The sequence below is a fragment of the Phascolarctos cinereus genome, unplaced genomic scaffold (assembly GCF_003287225.1).
Source record: "Phascolarctos cinereus isolate Bilbo 61053 unplaced genomic scaffold, phaCin_HiC Scaffold_4;HRSCAF=312, whole genome shotgun sequence".
NCBI classification, from domain to species: Eukaryota; Metazoa; Chordata; class Mammalia; order Diprotodontia; family Phascolarctidae; genus Phascolarctos; species Phascolarctos cinereus.
This window is the reverse complement of record NW_027555847.1, coordinates 197398408-197417344: the sequence shown is the minus strand read 5'-3', so window position 1 is coordinate 197417344 and position 18937 is coordinate 197398408. Positions and strand designations below refer to the sequence as shown.

At 34.6% G+C, this 18937-nt stretch overlaps 1 long non-coding RNA gene across 1 annotated transcript in view; it reads left to right on the top strand.

The window, feature by feature from the left end:
- The first annotated feature begins 3481 nt into the window (after positions 1-3481).
- The window catches only part of LOC144456655 (uncharacterized), a 770782-nt gene continuing 755326 nt past the window's right edge, over positions 3482-18937 (top strand). Inside the window, exon 1 of the long non-coding RNA XR_013485663.1 lies at positions 3482-3574. This is a non-coding gene — a long non-coding RNA (uncharacterized LOC144456655). The remainder of the gene's footprint in view (positions 3575-18937) is intronic.

Here is an 18937-nt window from a genome sequence, read left to right as displayed (position 1 = left end):
TTTCAGCGAGGCCAGGCAGCAGTGATAGGGATTAAAGACAGAATTCCAGGCATGGGGACCATTTAGTAAAAATGTATGGAACAGGGAGTGGGAATAGCAAGGAGGCCAGTGTCATTCAGATTATAGGGTATGTGGTGCAAGAAGGGGCCTGGCTCTGAAGGGCTTTAAAAACTAAACAGAAGACATTATATAGTACCACTAAGGTGATAAGCAGCCGCTAGAATTTATTGAATAAGAAAACAGTATTTAGATCACTTTGACAGCTGAATGGAAGGTAGACTAGAGCAGAGAGAGATGAGGCAGGGAGACCTAGCTCGAAAGGGCTACAAATCCTCCATCAAGTCTAGGACTATGCTTGAGCGCTTCCAGAAGCTTTGCAGAGACCATTCAAGAAAGGATGAGGTTCCAGTGCATCAATAGCCAGAACTTGTATAAGAGACAGGGCTAGACTAGCACCCACCAAATTAGACCTGGCTTCTCACATGTCTTCCTCAGCAATAAAATGGCTTAGATAGCCCACAGTTTTATCATGCATTTCAACTAAAGGGGAAGAGAAGTTCAGACAGAGCCCAGGAAGTACAGTACTAGGTTATGTTCAAAACATAAGCTGTAGGAAAAGAAAGAGCTAGTGAAACACATGAAAAGCAAAGCTTCTGAGGGATTTCAAGAGACCGGTTCCTAATGAAATATATAACACCTGTTTGGAGCCTTTTGGGCAAGGTAGAGAGCCATCTCCTAGTTCAAGTTGTTCAAAAAAAAGAAATAAAAGGGGTCAAGGCCAAAATTTAAGTCGTCACCAGTTGACAAAGCTGAAAGCTAGGAATTCCTGCAGAGGCTAGGGCTTAGTCTTAACCAGGAATAAGCATGATCTGATCATTCCATTCATGAGCAGAGGTGGGAGTAGAGGCTTATTCAAGCATAGTATCCCAATCTATAAAATTAAGGTTACATATAGATTTTATTTCTATATTTTATATATACATAAAATAAGTAAAGAGGAAAAAAATTAAGAAAATAATGAAAATGTCACGGACTTCTCAGTCCCAAGAGGTGAACCCAGCAAAAAAGACTATATCTAAATGAGTCCAAGGAGATCTCCAGAGAAAAGATTGGCTTAGCCAAAAGGTCTACATGACTACCTGGATGAAATGAAGGAAATGATAGGAAGGAAGACATAATGGGAATAAAATTAATAGCTTAGAATAGAATGTAATAAGCCTTAGCCAATAAACTCCATGAAAATTAGAATGTACTGAAAAGGAAAAAAAATGAGACAAGAAATATTAGAAGAAAATTAAAAGATTGGGAAAAATGTAAGATATACAATATAAAACTAACTGACCCCAAAAATAAGTAAAGAGAGATAATCTAAGAATCATCAGACTACCTGAAAAACAAAATAACAACAACAAAAAAAACAAAAAAACAACATGGATTTCCCCATACATGTTTCTCTTTGTCACTACCCTAGGAATCAAGCAGGTTTCTGGTGGCTCTTTGGCCCACTGCCACCATTCTCCCATCCCATATCCATGCTAGAGCTTGGACTATTTCACATAATTAAATACTAAATGTTTTCATTAGAATAATTGGAGTGTGGAGGACAGAGAAGAAAATATTCCCTGGTCAGATTAGAGGAGTTGAACATAATTCCGAGGAAGGAATGGAGTTCAGAGAATCCTATTCCCCTTCACAACTCTGCATGATGTTGCCCAAGAGAAGATAGGGCTTTTCCAGTGCAGTACTTGAAATATAGGCTCTTTGTGTGTGGGTGTATAAGTGGGGGAGGAGGTAGAAAATTGAGGAAGGGAAGAGAAGAGATAGCAGGGGTTCTTACCTTTTATGCATTAGGGACACCTTTGGCAGTTTAGTGAAAGATATACTCCTCAAAATAAATGCATAAAATACAGAAGAAAACAAAAATTAGTGGAAATAAAAACGAAGGTGATTTTTTTTCCACTTCTTGAAGCCAAGATGATGGAGTAAGAAGTAAGTCATTCTCACCCTCTCTGATTGACCTCTACAAGCCCAGAAAATATCGACCAAGGAAAAACCCTGGGCCAGCAGAAATACAGGGCATAACATTCTTGTAGCCCAGGAAGTTTGGGAGATTAACAGGAAAAGCCCCTCTCTCTCTGGGGGAGGGGAAGCAGCAAAAGAGAGGAGGCATCCCAGCAAGCCAGGACCAAGCCCCACCTTATCATATCAGGGGGAAATCCTGAGACCCAGAGTGGTGGAGCAGGTACATACCAATACCAGACCTCCCAAGAGCCTCAATACAGGCGGGGGGGGGAAACGGACAAAACAGAAAAGGAAGCACAAAAACTAATAGAAGAAAACAACTCATTAAAAATTAGAATAAGACAAATGGAAGCTAGTGACTTCTCAGTCATCAAGAATCAGTCAAATAGAAACAAAAGAATGAAAAAAAATAGAGGAAAACATAAAATACCTCATTGACAAAACAACTGACCTGGAAAATAGATCCAGGAGAGACAATTTAAAAATTATTTGTCTACCTGAAAAAACATGATGAAAAAAAGAGCCTGGACAACATCCTCCAGAAAATCGTAAAAGAAAACTATCTTGAAGTCCTAGAACCAGAGGGTAAATTAGTCATTGAAAGAATCTACTAATCACCTCCTGAAAGAGATCCCAAATCGAAAACACCGAGGAATAGTGTAGCCGAATTCCAAAATTACCTGTTCAAAGAGAAAATACTGCATGCAGCCAGAAAGAAACAATTCAAATATCACAGAACCACAGTCAGGATTATGCAGGACCTTGCAGCTTCTACATAAAAAGGGCATGGAATACAATATTCCATAAGACAAAGGAGCTTGGATTACAATCAATAAAAACAAGTGTATTTTCCCAACCAAATTCATGGATCCATTAAATCTATTCAGGAACCTCAGTTTAAGAACAGATGAATTATAGGTTTCCCTTGTTTCTGTCTATCTCTCTCTTTTTCTGAATTTGACTGTCTCTCTTACCTCTGTTTCTTCTTTTTCTCTGTTTTCTGCCTTTCTTTGCATGTCTCTGTCTCTCTGTCTCTCTGTGTGTTTCTCTTTATCTTTGTCTCTTTATCATTACCTGACACTTTTTCTTCTTACTTTGTCTCTTCTGCTTGCCATTCCTCTGGTTCATCTAGTCCTGCTTTCTGTTGTTATTTTGGTAGGCCCAGAGGACTGGGCTTGGATGTAACCTTTCATAGTTCCATCTTTGTGGTGATTTTCCCGTGGTCAAATGCTAATAAATGTTAGGACCAATACTCAGATTCAGATCTTCTGAATCCATATTCTTTCCAATAGTCGTGTTGATTATTTAATGTTTAATCAAGATCTACTTGCATTTGTTAAGTAATTAGGGGAAAACAGAGTCAGATGGGACATAACATAGGGAATTTGAAATGTTCACAATTTGAAAGGACTAACATTTTCTATTTTATTTGTTTGTTTCTTTTCTTTTCTGTAGGAAATCCATTAGAGATGGCTTCAAGAATTAGAATTGCCTTACTTGGATGCTAGAAATAATTTGAGACTTTCATTGAAACTTGTCAATTTGTGCTATGGTAAGACAAATGCTTCCTAATGTTTATTTCACTGTTTAGTTTTGAAATAAAGGAACTGTTTTAGTTATTTTTATGTTAAAGTTTTTATATGTGGCTTATTTCTCATGGAAATTATGAAAAAATGTGCATACGATCAAGTTTTGGATTTCAAGATAAGGTAAAAAAAAAGCCCTTTCCTTTCTAAAATGTGATTATTTTTCTGTCCAGAAAAGCATTTAGGTTAACTATAATTGAGGCTTGATATATTATTTTGTTTAGACTTAAGAAAATGAAAGAGAAAATATAAATGCAAGTTAAAGTTAAACATATGGTCTTGTTTCCTTTTTTTTTTTTCCAGAAGGTGGGTTGTTAACTTTTACTAGAACACCACTGGATTGCTTCCCTATTAACTCCACCTCTTATTCAAAATTCTTTTTTTTTCTATATATAAGGCTTTAGGATGAAAGGTATTTAATTGGACTATTTTAATTGAATTGTAATGACTTGAGAGCTCCTTAACCGTCATGAAGGTTTTAAAGACAAGTACGTTACCCTAAAATATGTGTTTAATTGAAAGAATATCATGCAACTTTATGAAGGTGAAAAGAAATTGAGGTATTATAAGGCAATTATGTATCTATGGTGTATCTATGGTATATGCATTTATATGGGACTTTATGATATGTATATATGCATGTGCATATACATATGCATGTGGATATAGTACACATGGTTATATATACATGTAGGTTCATATATAATATATACTCACATGAAGTTTATATATATATATATATATGTATACATGTGTGTATATATGTATCTATGTGTGTATACAATGAGAGAGACAAAGAAAGAGAGAAAAGAAAAAAGGAGGGGAAAATGGATAAAGGTAAAGAAGGAAGAAAGGAAATTCATTGGTTGGACTTCTGCTTCCAACAATAGATTTTTAAATTGTTGATGCTTTTTTCAAATCTTTTTTTTCCCTTTCTTTTACTTCAGCCTACACATTTTTTTGGTCTGGTTGTTTGTTTTTTTTTTCCAAAAGAATGTTACATGGTAGCCTGGGGTGGGGAATGGGCAGTGCCATTCTTTTCAACATGTTCAGGTTGCATTTGTCTGATGAAGGCTTGTCAGTACGGGACTACCAACATTATTATTATTTTTCTGTAGATGAAGGCATAGAATTACAATGTTTATCTGAGACATTGTCATTCATGGACTATCATGGACATTTATTCTTAATTGTGTGAAATAGATTAGGGAATATTCCAAATTAATGACCTGAAACTTGAGGATGACCCATTTGATTTAAGGAGTTAATTTCAAAATTGCTGGGGAGAGACTCCCTGCCTTCTCACTGGCTTTCCCCCATCCCTGGAATTCTCTTAATTCTCACTTCTACCTTTTATATTCTGTGTTCTTTTAAGATTTGACTCAAATCCTGTCCTCTAAAGGAGTCTTTCCCAGTTCTTCCCTGCTTGCTATTCTCCTGCTGCCTTCTTTCTGAGAATGCCTTTTATAATATCTCTATCTTTATAGATAAATAGATATTTTATGTATATATACACATAATTATTTGAATGTTGTCTCTTCCACTTGAATATGAACTACTTGAGGTCAGGCCCCACATTTTGGCTTTTCTTGTGTCCAGCCCTTGGTACATTGCCTGGCCCATAGAAGGAACTTAATAAATACTTGTTGACTGATTATTAGGTAGTCATACTGCCCCTGTTTAAAAAAAATGATGTAACTAAATGCCAAAATTCTAGCTTGCTTGGGTAAATTCATATATTCCATGCTGTTTGCATGCCATGGCTGAGGATTTCTTTGTCAGCTACATTTTTGTGGCAATAGGTGCCACCTGCAGCTAAAGCTTAAATTTTTAATGTTCTATATTTTAAAACCAAAAAGAAATCTAACTTTTAATGTGCAGGAGTAAGGAGAAACCTATGATCACCATGCTCCAGTATTTGTACTCACATTTCATGGGGAAGTAAAAATCTTTATAAAATTGATGAATGCATTGAAGATGGTAGGCTAGAGTTGCCTCTGATATCAATCTAGAAGGGCTTCCCATAGAGTACCATGGGGAAAGAATCTAGGCCATTCTTTACTTAAGCTATTTTCAATTAGTTTTCATTCTGTGAACACCTTCAAAATCTTCCATGTCCCTCCTACATTTTATTACTTCTGAATGTAGGCTTCTCTCATTTTGATAGGTTCTCCCAACTTACTTGAAAACTGAACAAACCTATATTCCCACTGCATTTCTAGATTTAATGAGAATAGTGAAGTAATATGCTTCTAAGGGACAGAAATTATAATCTCCCCTAAAACCTAGATTTTTTTTTCTTTGTGCACACAACATCCTTAATGAAGATGATGATGATGACAATGATGATGATGACAACTAGAGATTTTTTTTTAAGTTAGCTATACAGGGAAGAAATATGTAAATTATTATGCTATTTTTGTTCTGTATTCTGTTTTCCATGTGGCTACTAAAGGAAGTGTTCCCCCTTTGTTAGCTCTGTATTTGTCAGTTGGCTACAGTAGCTCTTCATTTGAATTTCTCATTGACACCTTAACTATACATTGGAAAACCTATCTGACACATTCTCTTAGCTTTGAAGTGGTTGCCAAGGAATGAGTAAGAGCCTTGAGCATTACGGAAGCCAAACTGGCCTATTGCTGCCTGGACTCTGCATTCTATTGTCCCATCCCCATGCTTTTAGATAGGCTCTTTGCCCTTTAAATCTCTACCTATTTTCATGGCCTCAGTACTAAGATAACTCCTCTAGAAATCTTTGTTAATGTCCCTGATTTTTAGTGGACTCTCTTTCCTTAAATAAAAATATCTATCTATCTATCTATCTATCTATCTATCTATCTATCTATCTATCCACACATATGTATGTATATGTAAATGTAAAAATTTACATGTTACATATTCCCTCAACCTGTAAGTTACAAGCTTCTGGTAGACAATAGTTTTTCTTGGTAGTTTAAAAATTGAATATGCTAAATAAGTAGTGCTGGAACATTAATTGCTAGAAATAACCAATTGATGACATTTTAATCAACTGGCTCTCAACATCATAAAATATGATATAGAGTGGGACAACATGTAAAAATAATCTCTCCCATTCAGTGACATGTATACATATCCCTTTATGTGAAGAGAACAAAATTTGAATTTTTATTCCAGAAAGTAGAAGTAAAGTATAGTAGCAAATGTCTTGATATTTATATCTTAATATCTTAATAATTAATTAATTAATTAATATATTAATATTTAGTTTTTGATATACTTGTGGAATAAGCATTGTGGAGAAATTAATTTACTCAGTAATAGATATCAAAGCTGAAAATAAATAAATAAAATAATCATTTTATTGGAAATATTCTAAATTATTATGACTGTGTGAAACTTCCATAAACAGTATATTGAAAATAATTTGAACTTTTCTTTAACACTCAAAATATAATTTTTGGCTCATTTATTCTGGCTTCATATGTAGTTGTAGATGCAGATATAGATCATTAAGGGTAGTGCTGTCAAACTCAAATAGAAATGGGTCCTTGAAGACTACATAATGACTTTAAAAAATACAAACTTAAAATTATCTATAATTTTTATTTTTTTTAATATTTCCCAATAAAATTTCAATCTTGTTGGGGTGGTGGCACTAGAAGAGTCTTTGGAGCTGCAAGTTTGACCCCTCTGGTATAGGGAATTGAGGGCATCATCTAATAAGTTAATGTGTAAAGTTGCTTACTTGGGGAACAAAGTACCAAATATTCTCTTCTCTTAGGATCATTTGCATTTTTCTAATAAAATTGATATGAAGGATATAGAACTTCATGACCAAAAGAACAATTATGTCATGAATGATTTTTTTAAAATCATGTAGCCAGAGGCTGAAGCAGCCATATTTCAAGAGATTTTTTTCTATCTCTAGAAAATTATCTAATCTCCTTTATTTTCATTTTCTCCTCAAAGCCTAGCATATGCCAGATAAGATTTTTTTTGTCACAGATCTCCTCTTCCCATTTCTTTAATTTTCTTCCTTTCTTCCTCCCTCCCTCCCACCTCTTTCTTCCTATTCCTCATTCTTTCTCCATATTATCTTCCTTTATCACCTTTTCTCCCTCAATTCTGTAATTATGGAGTTACCACTTTGTTTCCAGTAACGATCAAATGAGAGAATAGCCCTTAGTAAAGTACTTGGCACATAGTAGGTACTATATAAATGCTTATTCCTCCCATCCCTTTGTTTGTTTTCATCAGTTCCACTGATCTATATTTCTGTTTCTTAACCAGAAATGTCTTTTGTTGGTTTTTCTTTTATGGCATAATTTATGAACTGATATGGTCCTTTTTATTCAAAATGAATTTTGTTATGATATTATTTACTTCTATGAAGGATTTTCTTGATAATTTAATTGTATGTCAAAATCTATGAATTGATTTAGAAAGTATTATCATTTTAGGGCCAGTGAGCTTGACTCCTGGGAAAATTATAAAATGGATATTAAAGATATAGTTGGTGGACATCTAGATAGGGAATGATAATTACTACATAGAGGCAGAACAACTTCATCAAAAATGGGTCATGCCTAGACTATCCACATTTCCTGTTTTGTCCTGATCCTGACTTAGTAAATTAGGGGAATGTTGTGGATGTATTACTGATTTTTGAGCAAAACTTTTTATAAAATGTCTCATACAATTTTTACGGAGAATTACACAAATTAGATGGTTTTTAAACTGTTTGGATACATGGAATCAAAAGATAGTTAATGTTTTAATGTCAGCATTGCAGGAGGTCCCCAGTGGATTACTCTGGGGTTCTATGTTTGGGCCTATGATGTTTAAATATTTTTTTTAATAAATGACTTGGATAAAGGCATAGATACTATGTTCAAGTTTGTAAATGACACAAAGCTGGAAGGAACAGCTAACTCATTAAATTACGAAGTCAGAATCCAAAAAGATCTTCCCAAGCTTGATTTGAATTCAATAAGATAAAATGTTTTGCTTGGGTACAAAGGACTTTAGGTTCAGTATCAGTCAGCATTATGATGTGGTTGCTAAAAATCTTGGACTCCATTAAAACAGGTATATTTTCTGCTTTAGTCAAATTTTATCTGATTTACTGTTTTCAACTCAAGTACCAGAGTTTAATAAGGGTATTTATAAGCTATAAATTCCAGAGGAGGATATCTAAGACAGTGAAGGGTCTTGAGTTCATGGATTATGAAGATCAATTGAAAGGGCATGAGATTTTTAGCTTGGAGAAGAGGAGACTCAGGGGGATGTGTATAGGACTATCATATAAAGAAGGGATTAAACTTCTATTTGGCCCTTGGTGGAGAAACAAGAGCTTTGTGTGTCACAGTGGGAAGAGTATTATCTCTGAGGTGAGGAAGACTTGGGTTTCAATCCCACTTTTGAAATTTAATAGCTATTCAGTGGTAGGAAATTTAATTAAACCCAATTGAACCTCAGTTTCCTCATCTGTAAAATGAGGATAACAATAGCTTTAGCATACATCTCACAAAATTAGCATAATGATAAAATAATATCTGCAAACTTTGAAGATTTATATAATTTTCAGGTATTATTGTGCAAATGATGGAATAAGGGCCCAAGCTTAGACCTTTGCCCCTTACCCCAAAAATGGAATTTGGGTCCCATTTGTCTGTGGGATTCTCCTTGAATTCCCTCACTTGATTAATGAAGTGTCTGGCTTTTGCCAGAGGGTATAATCCTCTCAACTGGCCTTTCATTATTGCCTATGCCCAATTTTCCTATTCTGTTACCCTTAACCTAGCCTATCTCTCCATTGGCAGTTACCTGAAGATGGCCTAAGACCATTTCCCACCCTTGATCCTATCTAAATTTCATTTTACCTCCCAGTCACTCCCATCAACATTCTCCACTCTTGAATCCCTTGCACAAACTTTCTGTATGTCAAGTTCATCTTGTTTCCATTAAGGTGCTCAGATTCTTTAAGAACCTAGCCAAGGGCTCAGATTTTTACAAAATGTTCAGATTCCTTAATCCTTAATCCTTAAGCTGTCAATATGGTGGATTTTTAATAAACCTTGTCTTTGTCTGAAAGAAGGCTTGGGTTGAATTCATTTGGACAGGACCTATGTGTCATGATTTTGGGGTCCCAGCATTCCTAAACCTCTAGACCTCAACATAAAAACAAACAAGTTAACTTAATTTTAATTTAATTTAATTTAACTCAACTTAAACAACAAACAAGTTAATCTGACCCCAAGTTTCGTCATTGATAAGAGGAGAGAAATAATATTGGCATTGCTCATTCTGATGTGGTTTAGGGGTTCAGGGGTATTGGGACCCCAAAAGCACAACATGTAGGTCCTGTCTAAAAGAATTTGACTCAAGCATTCTTTCAGTCAAAGAAAAGGTTTATTAGAACATCCATCATATTGAAGAGGTATAGGGGTGCTGCTGGGAACCCCTGAGATTATGACACCAGGCCCTGCCTGAATGAATTCAACTCAAATCTTCTTCCAGCCAGAGGAAAAGTTTATTAGTGATAAAACACTTAGGCCAGGTGACACCCCTAAGGAGGAGTGGGCATGAGAAAAGCTCAGCCTTTGGGGCATAAGATTCTTAGCATCTGAATGGGGGCCAGGATGGTTTTTTTTATACACTGAAGTAACTTTGGGTGGCCAGAGGAGGGGGCTGGGAAAAGGGTCTAGGTAAGAATTCTGATTGGGAGGTCTGAGAGATTGAATGGGAATAGATAATGGGGGAAACTGGAAGGCATCTGAGTAAGGTCAAAAGGTGGGGCTAGGGCTTTCAAAGGGAGATAAGGAGCTGGGGTCTGTAGACAAACAGGAGTCAGATTCCCTTTGGGGCAAGGGGTGAAGATCTCTGCTTGAGCTCACCCTGTCAATATTGGGCAGACTCTTAAGGAGTCTGAGCATTAGTAAGCTGATTGATGTGGTATGTATGCTATAATTAGAAAATATATCAAGAACCTAAGATTTCATCTGCATGGAAATATTTTCTACCTTTGCAAATTGCTTTCTGATTATAATGTATAGTCTTAAGGAGCTCTCTGAGATTCAGAGAGGTTAACTGACTTGCCTATACTCACATGGCTAGTACATATACTAAAAATAATCCTGATAGGCATTTAGGTTGATGGATGTTTTTATAATATTGTTAGTGTGAGCTATAACAATAATTTTCCCATTTGCTATTATTATTTTTATTTTTATTATTTTATAATATTAATATATAATATACATTTATTAATTATTATATATTACAGTAGGCTTATACTATTATTTATTATATATAACAATATAATATATTATTAATATATAATATTGATTGTGTTTATAATAATAATATTTTATTATTTTAATTCTTCACTTGGAAGAATAATGTATTCAGCTACATAAGATAAGCATGTTTGTCTAGTTACTATGTAAAACATAAAAGAAAAACAAGTCTGTCACTTATGGACAAAGTGAATGAAGAATGAATTGTGAACAAGTTATTGTGTTTCACTCTGTGCCAGACACTGTACTAAGTTCTGGGTATAGAAATTCATACAAGCAAGATAGTAAGATAGTCTCTATTCTCAATGAGAACATATTCTAATGGGGGAATATAACAAATGAAGAGAAAGAAAAGGACGGTGGTTTCCTTGTATAGTTTGGAAATGGTTGGAAAATGACATGGAAGCCTTGTTCTGGTTAGGATAAAGCAAATGCTTACTAATCAGGGGAAAGGAACCCAATCCAAAAATAAGAATAAGATATAGAGGATGCCTTCTAAATGTGTCTGGTTTTCTACATTGAGTTTACTAGTTCTGATTATGTTCTATTACTTTAAAAAACTATTAGCATTTTATAGTTTACATAAAATATTATTAAAGGCATATATAAAGCAAATATAACCATTAACAATAATAGGAGAATTGTGGATACATTAAAATTATTCTGTGAAGAAATATGTAGTATTGGAGTGACTTAAGCACATAGTTCTGAATAATCTGGCCTTAAAAGATAGCCTTCTAAGACCTCTTTATGAAGCTGTTATCTGATTTGTTTCAATTATGCCATAGAAAAAAAGGCAGGGATACTTTAGGGGGGAAAAAAGCTGCTTCAGGCACTTAGAGGAAGCAATTAAATGAAAGTGTAGGGAGTTCATTCAAGGTTATAGTGAAACAATTAAAGAAGAAAAAACCTTCAATGGATTTCACTTTCCTGTTAGCTGACTGGAAACCTAACATAGAAAGCAAAATGACAAGTATTTTTTTTTTCCTTGCTTGACAACACTAGAGCAGAAGTCTTCTTATTAGGGGAGAAGTGATTTAGACTTACTTATTTTCCCCCTTGAATTGGTGCTACATGCTGAGCATCTTTGACTTTACTTTATCTTATAATGACATAGTTATCCCACAGTTTAATTATAGGGAATGCCTAAATATGCGTTCATAAGAGGGGGATGGTGATTGTGAAATTTGAAACTTTTTAAAGCCCTGTTTCTAGCTATATTTAATGACCACTAGGGAAGAAATAAGAACCTAATCTGTTGTTGTTGTTGTTTTCTCTTACAATTTTGAAAGAGGTGAAGGAAACTGTGATTATAGAGTAACTAAATCTGTAGATTGAGAAGTTAATAATGCTTTTCTCCAAGATTCAAAGAACCCATCAAGTCTCTCAGCTTACCCTGATATTGTCACAAATCTTTCTACTTTTTGCAACATAGAACTGTTAATGATTACCTTGAAAACTTTCAAGATACACACACACACACACACACACACACACACACACACACCACTTCACATCTTAGATTGAACTCCATTACAACATCAACTTGTTTTATTTTAATAGGATTTGGGGTATGGGGGTGGAGAAAGGGGTGTTTCTAGTTTCAAGGGCACTTAATGCAGAAAGTACATCAATAAAATTAACTGCAGAACTCACTAGACACCTGTCAAAATCTGAAGAGTTCTGACCCTGTAATTGACATTGTGTATTCAAAGAAAGCTTTGTAAACTGCAGGGGCCATGCTCCACTGCAGTTGACTGTTAAATATTGGCAGTCTAGAGAAATGGAATGTCTAACAGCAGTCCTTTACAATTATCTGAGCCACTGGCTTCAGTCTCCTCACCCTCCTTTTTATTACCCCCTCTCTTTTTAGAGTATGTAGATAGATATTATGGTGTCAGCAACCAGTATAGCCTGTTTAAGTATCCTAATACAGGGCATATAACAGTGTTATATGATTCATAAAACATGGTAATCAAGCAAAACAAATCCCCACATTGTTCATATCCCCAAACAGACATTGCTCTTTTTTTTTTTGGACACAGCCATTAAAGAAATTTGTTTTGCTTGACTGCATATTTTTTGCAAAGCTTTAGTTTTTCATTTTCAATGGGGAGAAATGAGGAAGGAGAGATAGAACTTTCTTGTTAATTTGAAAAACACAAAACTAGAATTTCAAAATACAAAATAAACTAGAGGGAAAAAAAGATGTCTTATTTTGCATCTTGAGCCCATAAGATGTGTGTTTCTTTTCTTCTTTCTTTTTTTCTCAGTTAAGGCAAAACAGGGAAGGGGGATGAATCTACCTAAGATGTGAGACATGTCAAAAAAAAAAACAAAGAAAGAAAAATAAAAGGATGAATGAATGAGAATGCTTGTTAATTAAAAAAAAGAAAAGAAAAAAAGAAACAAAATGGAGGCAACTGAGTGGTACAGTAATAGAGTAGGGAACCTGGAGTCAGGGAGTGATGAATTCAAATACAGACAGGCACTTATTAGCTGTATAACACCAGGCAAATCACTTTGTCTCATTTTTGTTATCTGGAAATGAGGATAACAATAGCACTAACCTTCCAGGGCTTTGGGGAGGCTAAAATGAGTTAATCTTTGTGAAGTGCTTTGCAAACCTTAAAACACTATTAAATGCAAGCTAGTATTTTTAATTATTAATGAGAAATATATAGACTAGTTTTTCTTTGTTTCATTAGTTGAGGAATGAGATAAGTGGAGAAGGAAGGAAGAAGCAAGTAAAAATGAAGTGAAACTTAGGTAGGACTTGTTGATCTAGGGGCTGTAAACTCCCAAGGTGTACTTGGATGGATTTCAGGGGGTCTATGAAGCTGGATGGGGAAAAATTTGCATATTTATTTTCATGAGCCTGTAACTAAAATTTGGCACTTTTTTCAATTATTTAAAATCATTACTCTGAGAAGAGGTCTTTAGGTTTCCACTGACTGATACACACAGGCACAAATTTAGGAAGTTCTGATTTAGACTAATGAATTGGAAGAAACCTGAGAGATATGATTTAGCCCACACCTGTTAGAGTCTTGCCTTTTAAGGTTAGTTTTCATTTACATTCATTTATATCCACACATCACATGTACCTATTTATGATATGTGTCTCGCATTAGAATTCAAAATCCTTGAGAACATGGGCCATTTCTGCTTTTCTTTGTATGCTCAGTGCCTGATGTATAGTAAGAATGTAAGGATGTTTGCTTATTGAATAATTGCTTGATTGATTTTCATATACGGCTTATGAAATGTTTCTATATTTTATAATTTTTATTAACAGTATTTCTTCAGTCACAGTCACTAGTCCTGTAGGTATAGATCAACCAGTTAGTCTGGAGGTGTGATTAATAAAGTTTTTGTTTAAAAATTATTTCATTTATCCACTCTTAAAATTTCGTAAGACGTTTTGCATTGAATCTCTTACATAATGTGTGATTTCATTCAGTGAGGAAGCATTTATAGTGAACACCTAGTATGTGTGAAATATTGTTAAGGTGTGGGAATACAAAGAAGAGCAAAAGGCAGCCTCTTGTCTCACGGAGCTCACAGTCTGACAGGAGAGAAAAAGAGAAACATATAAATAGTTCTGTACAAACAAGATAATATACAAGATAAATTGGCGATAATCAAGAGAAATCAGAATACATTAGCTACCTTACATCTCCAATCATTTAACCAAACCATTAACCAATGGTAAGCATCCTTTGAAAGTAGACCAATAAAAAAGCCAAATTAAAAATGTATCAAATAACTTTAAGCAGAATATATCAAGGATAACAGTTCTTAAAAACTTCATATAAAAAGGGATCTAGAAAATTTGGAATTCTATCAGAAATTATAGTTATTACAATACCAATTTTGATTCCAAATATAAGGTGTTTCATATATAAATACATATATAGTATAACATATACCATGTGTGTATATGCACTATATATGTATGTGTGTTTAATATAATTGTGTTTTTTTCCCCTTGGAGTCAGGAAGAAATGAGTTCAAATCCTTTCTCAAATACTTACTATGTGACCCTGGGGAAATCACTTTATTTCACTGTGCTTTAGTTTTCTTATTTATAAAATGAAGAGGTTAGACTTCATGGCCTCTAAGGTTCCATCCTTCTCTAAATCTGTGATATGATGTTCTGATATATCAATCTCATATTCTTAAACATGTTCAGTAATAGTTCCTTGATAAACTGTGCTTGGTAACACAGTTTAGCCCTCAAATTTTATTGTGTAGACTGTCACTAAGTTTCTCGTATGTGCTTTATTATAATTGGTTATCATAATTAATGTATGAGTCATTACAAGGAATCTTAGTCTTGGAAGGGAAATTATGGTTTTTTCAGGCTAACCTTCCTCCCAAAACAAGAACCCCATCTTTCTTTCACACTTTTCAAAACTTTTTTTTGGATTGGTTTCATATAAGTACAAGTCATCAGGTCTTTGATATAGCAGCATTTTCTGTCTTCTGTTTCTGACTTCTAGGATCTAGTTACAGTAAGAATAATATCAAATGTTTAGCTTTTATCTGACTAGCTGGAACTAGGAGATGTGAAGTCAACAATCATAGTGCATATCAGAGATGTAAAACACATGGATGCCTGAACCAGATTAAAATATAATTGGGAAATATCTAACAAAATAAGTAAAAATACAATAAAACATAGGAAATGAGAGGAGGAATGATGACCATTTGAAAGGAATGATTACCACTGGAAAGGATTGGCAGGGTAAAGCCATATTTCATTCAATTTAAGAGGTAGAAAAAGGATATGAGAAAGACAAGGATGGAAGGAATCTATTTCAATAGAGTGATGTTTCTGAAGGGCCCAATGGAAAAAAAAAAACCTAGTAGAGGGCTAGGTATTAGTCAATCTGTCCTAGAAAGAAAGTAAAGGTGGAAGTGTGTATGGGGGGGGGGGTGTAGGGGTAGTGTGAAAGGAAAAAATGTTCACAAAGATAGTAATCTTTTTTTTTTTGCTAGCAATGGGGTTAAGTGACTTGCCCAGGGTCACACAGCTAATAAGTGTTAGGTCTCTAAGGTCAGATTTGAACTCAGGTCCTCCTGACTTCAGGGCTTGTGCTTTATCCACTGTGCCACCTAGCTGCTCTGCAAAGATGGTGATCTTAAGAGATACTTTAGAGATAAGTGAGAATTGAAGTGATTAGGCAAAATTAGTTAATGTTGCTTAGAATGTAGTTAAAATAGAATATTAATGATACCTTGCTTCACACACTCAGTTGCTCCATAAATCTCCTCTGCCTTGGTGGCCTTTTCTGGTGGGGGAGGGGAGGCTATGCTCATAAATAGTTTTCACAGTCTACCACTCACGCTAATTTCTTTCTTTTCCCTTGACATTAGTCCAGCTAGAATAATATAACCTCTATGACAGGTTTAATATTAACTTTTAATTCTATTTATTAGCTAATGGAGCTAATACTTTTTTAACAATAATTTCTCCAAGAAAACATGGCTACTCTTATTTCCTGAACTCTCAAGTCTTTTTAATTAAAAATGTGACAGCACTGCTTATTCCTTTATTTTAAGATCCTAGATTCAAAGACTTCATTCTTAAAATTCTGGTAGCATCCTAAATTTTAAAGTAATTGGGTAAGTTTAACGATAGGCTTGATCCATCAAAGATGTGAAACCTGTATGCACCAAGAAATGAGTTGATTACATTTAACCTAGTTACATTCCCAGAACATGTTTTCATGTTTAGATATAGGGGAAACTCATTGTAGCATCTGGTTATTACCTGAATAAATATCCCAACTACCTAGCAGTATTTACATTACAAGAATGGTCATTACCTATATTAAAAATGGCTACTGAGTTAAAATATGCCTTCATTTTGCAAATCTTTTATTTTATACAAAGTCTAACTAATCAATCAACAAGCATTTTACTAGGCACATATTGGATAGTTTATTATTATTATTATCATAATCATCATCATTATTAAGTCTTATACTTGAAATTTAACAAACCCTTCTCCCAATTCAAGCTGGCTTCAGCATGTGCCTGGCTTTAGGAGACAATCAGAGACATTTATTTGTCCTAGGTGAATTAGGGAGTCATTGGAGTTTATTAAGTAGTGCAGTCATTGCAGTAGTGTACAAATGGATTAGAGAGGGGAGAAATGAGGCAGAATATTAATTTATTAATTTTTGGGGGGTGCAATGGGGTTAAATGACTTGCCAAGGGTCACACAGCTAGTAAGTGTTAGTGTCTGAGGCCAGATTTGAACTCAGGTCCTCCTGAATCCAGGCCAGTACTTAATCCGCTGTGCCACCTGGTGACCCCAGAAGATTAATTTAGAGCCTACTACAATAGTTGAGAGGTGATGAGGACCTGAACTAGAATGGAGATTGTATGAGAGAAGAGGATAGATGTGAGACATGTAAAAGTGAAAGCAAGATTAGACAACTGATTGGATATTTTCAGTTAGGGAAAATGAGGAGTCCAGGATGACACAAGATTGCAAATCTGGGCGACTGAAATGAATGTGGTGCCAATCTGGGGTCTACATAATTCTAGCAATTTCAAACTCTACTTCATTATTTGAGTGATAGGCAAGTATTTTGGTGTGGTGACCTTAGATCAAACCAGTCAGATACAATGATAATATGACATCAAAATAACTCTCTTGGAATTTCAGAACCAGTATCACCCTCAGATCACTGAGAAAAAAGGGAGCATTCTATTTCAAATGAACAAGATAGATACAGTGATGGATTTATTCATGATACAATAGATACATTATTAAGAGAGTTCAAATTAATCTGAAATTCAGTCACCCTTTACACAAACATGTTTGAAATTGAAGATGTTTTGGGTAAAAATGTGCAAACAGCTATGACAAGTAATTTTAACCATGTTCAGAGTAAATTGAAAGTATTTTTTTATTATTGGTTGCTATAAATATGCTTTTTTATCACAGCTTAAAGCATTAAGTATGAAGCAATGAGAGATTTTTGAATTTATGAAAACCTGTGCTTAAATACCAGATAGCTAGGATAATGAGTTAACTTCATTGCTTAGCCTTTTCAAGAGCTCCTCACTCATTTTAATAAAGAATGGGCTTTAATGTTTCATTTATGAAGTGTTCACTCTAAAATTGTTTCATGTTTCTGACAACATGCAAGGATTCCTGCCTTCCTGATTTTAAGTGCAAGTTGAGTTGACCGACATAGTCAATTAGAAGAGATTAAATAAGGAAGCCATGTATTTGATGAACCCTCTTGGTAGTGAGGGGAAAGGAAAGGATTTGTTTGTTTTTAATTTAGGGGCTTTTTGTGCAATCTCTATCTGTCATTCCCCACTTTCACAACACTGTCACAGATTCTATTTTCCTAAAGTCAAACATTCAGATTAAAGGTAGCCATTGAGAATCCTTCCTTCATTCCCTCCCTCCCTCCTTTCCTTACCTCTTTCCCTCTCAAACACTGATAAGTCTTTGCTAGTAGCTTAATAGATAGAGCTTCAGTTAAATTCAGGAAAACCTGAATTTGAATCCAAAGTCACACATTACATGTATAACCCTGGCCAAGTCACTTAACTTTTTTCATCCTCAGTTTCCCATATAAACTGTGGACACTAACAGTGTTTACTTTATAGGATTGTTGTGAGGAATAACTGTGATAATTCATGTGAAGTGTTTTACAGACCTCAAAATACTATATAAATATTAACTATTAATATTTTTGTTATCATATTGACTAATTTTCCTAATACCTGAAGGAAAAAAAAACTCTTAAGCAGCTATATTAGACTCAATCAACTGTATTCTGTCAAAAGTAATCTTCAATGTTTTCTGAGATCAGAGCAGAAAGATTCAATATGTGTATCATTCTACTTGTGTTTGTAGTTAATGGGGAAGATTTCATGCATTCTGATACAGTTGAGAGGGAATTTGAAAACAGTTGAATAGTGCCAGGCTGGGTTAATACAATTGTTAGCTATGGTTAAAAAATGATGTAGCCAAAATTTAGAAAGCTAAACAGTCTGAACAGAATTGGTATATCA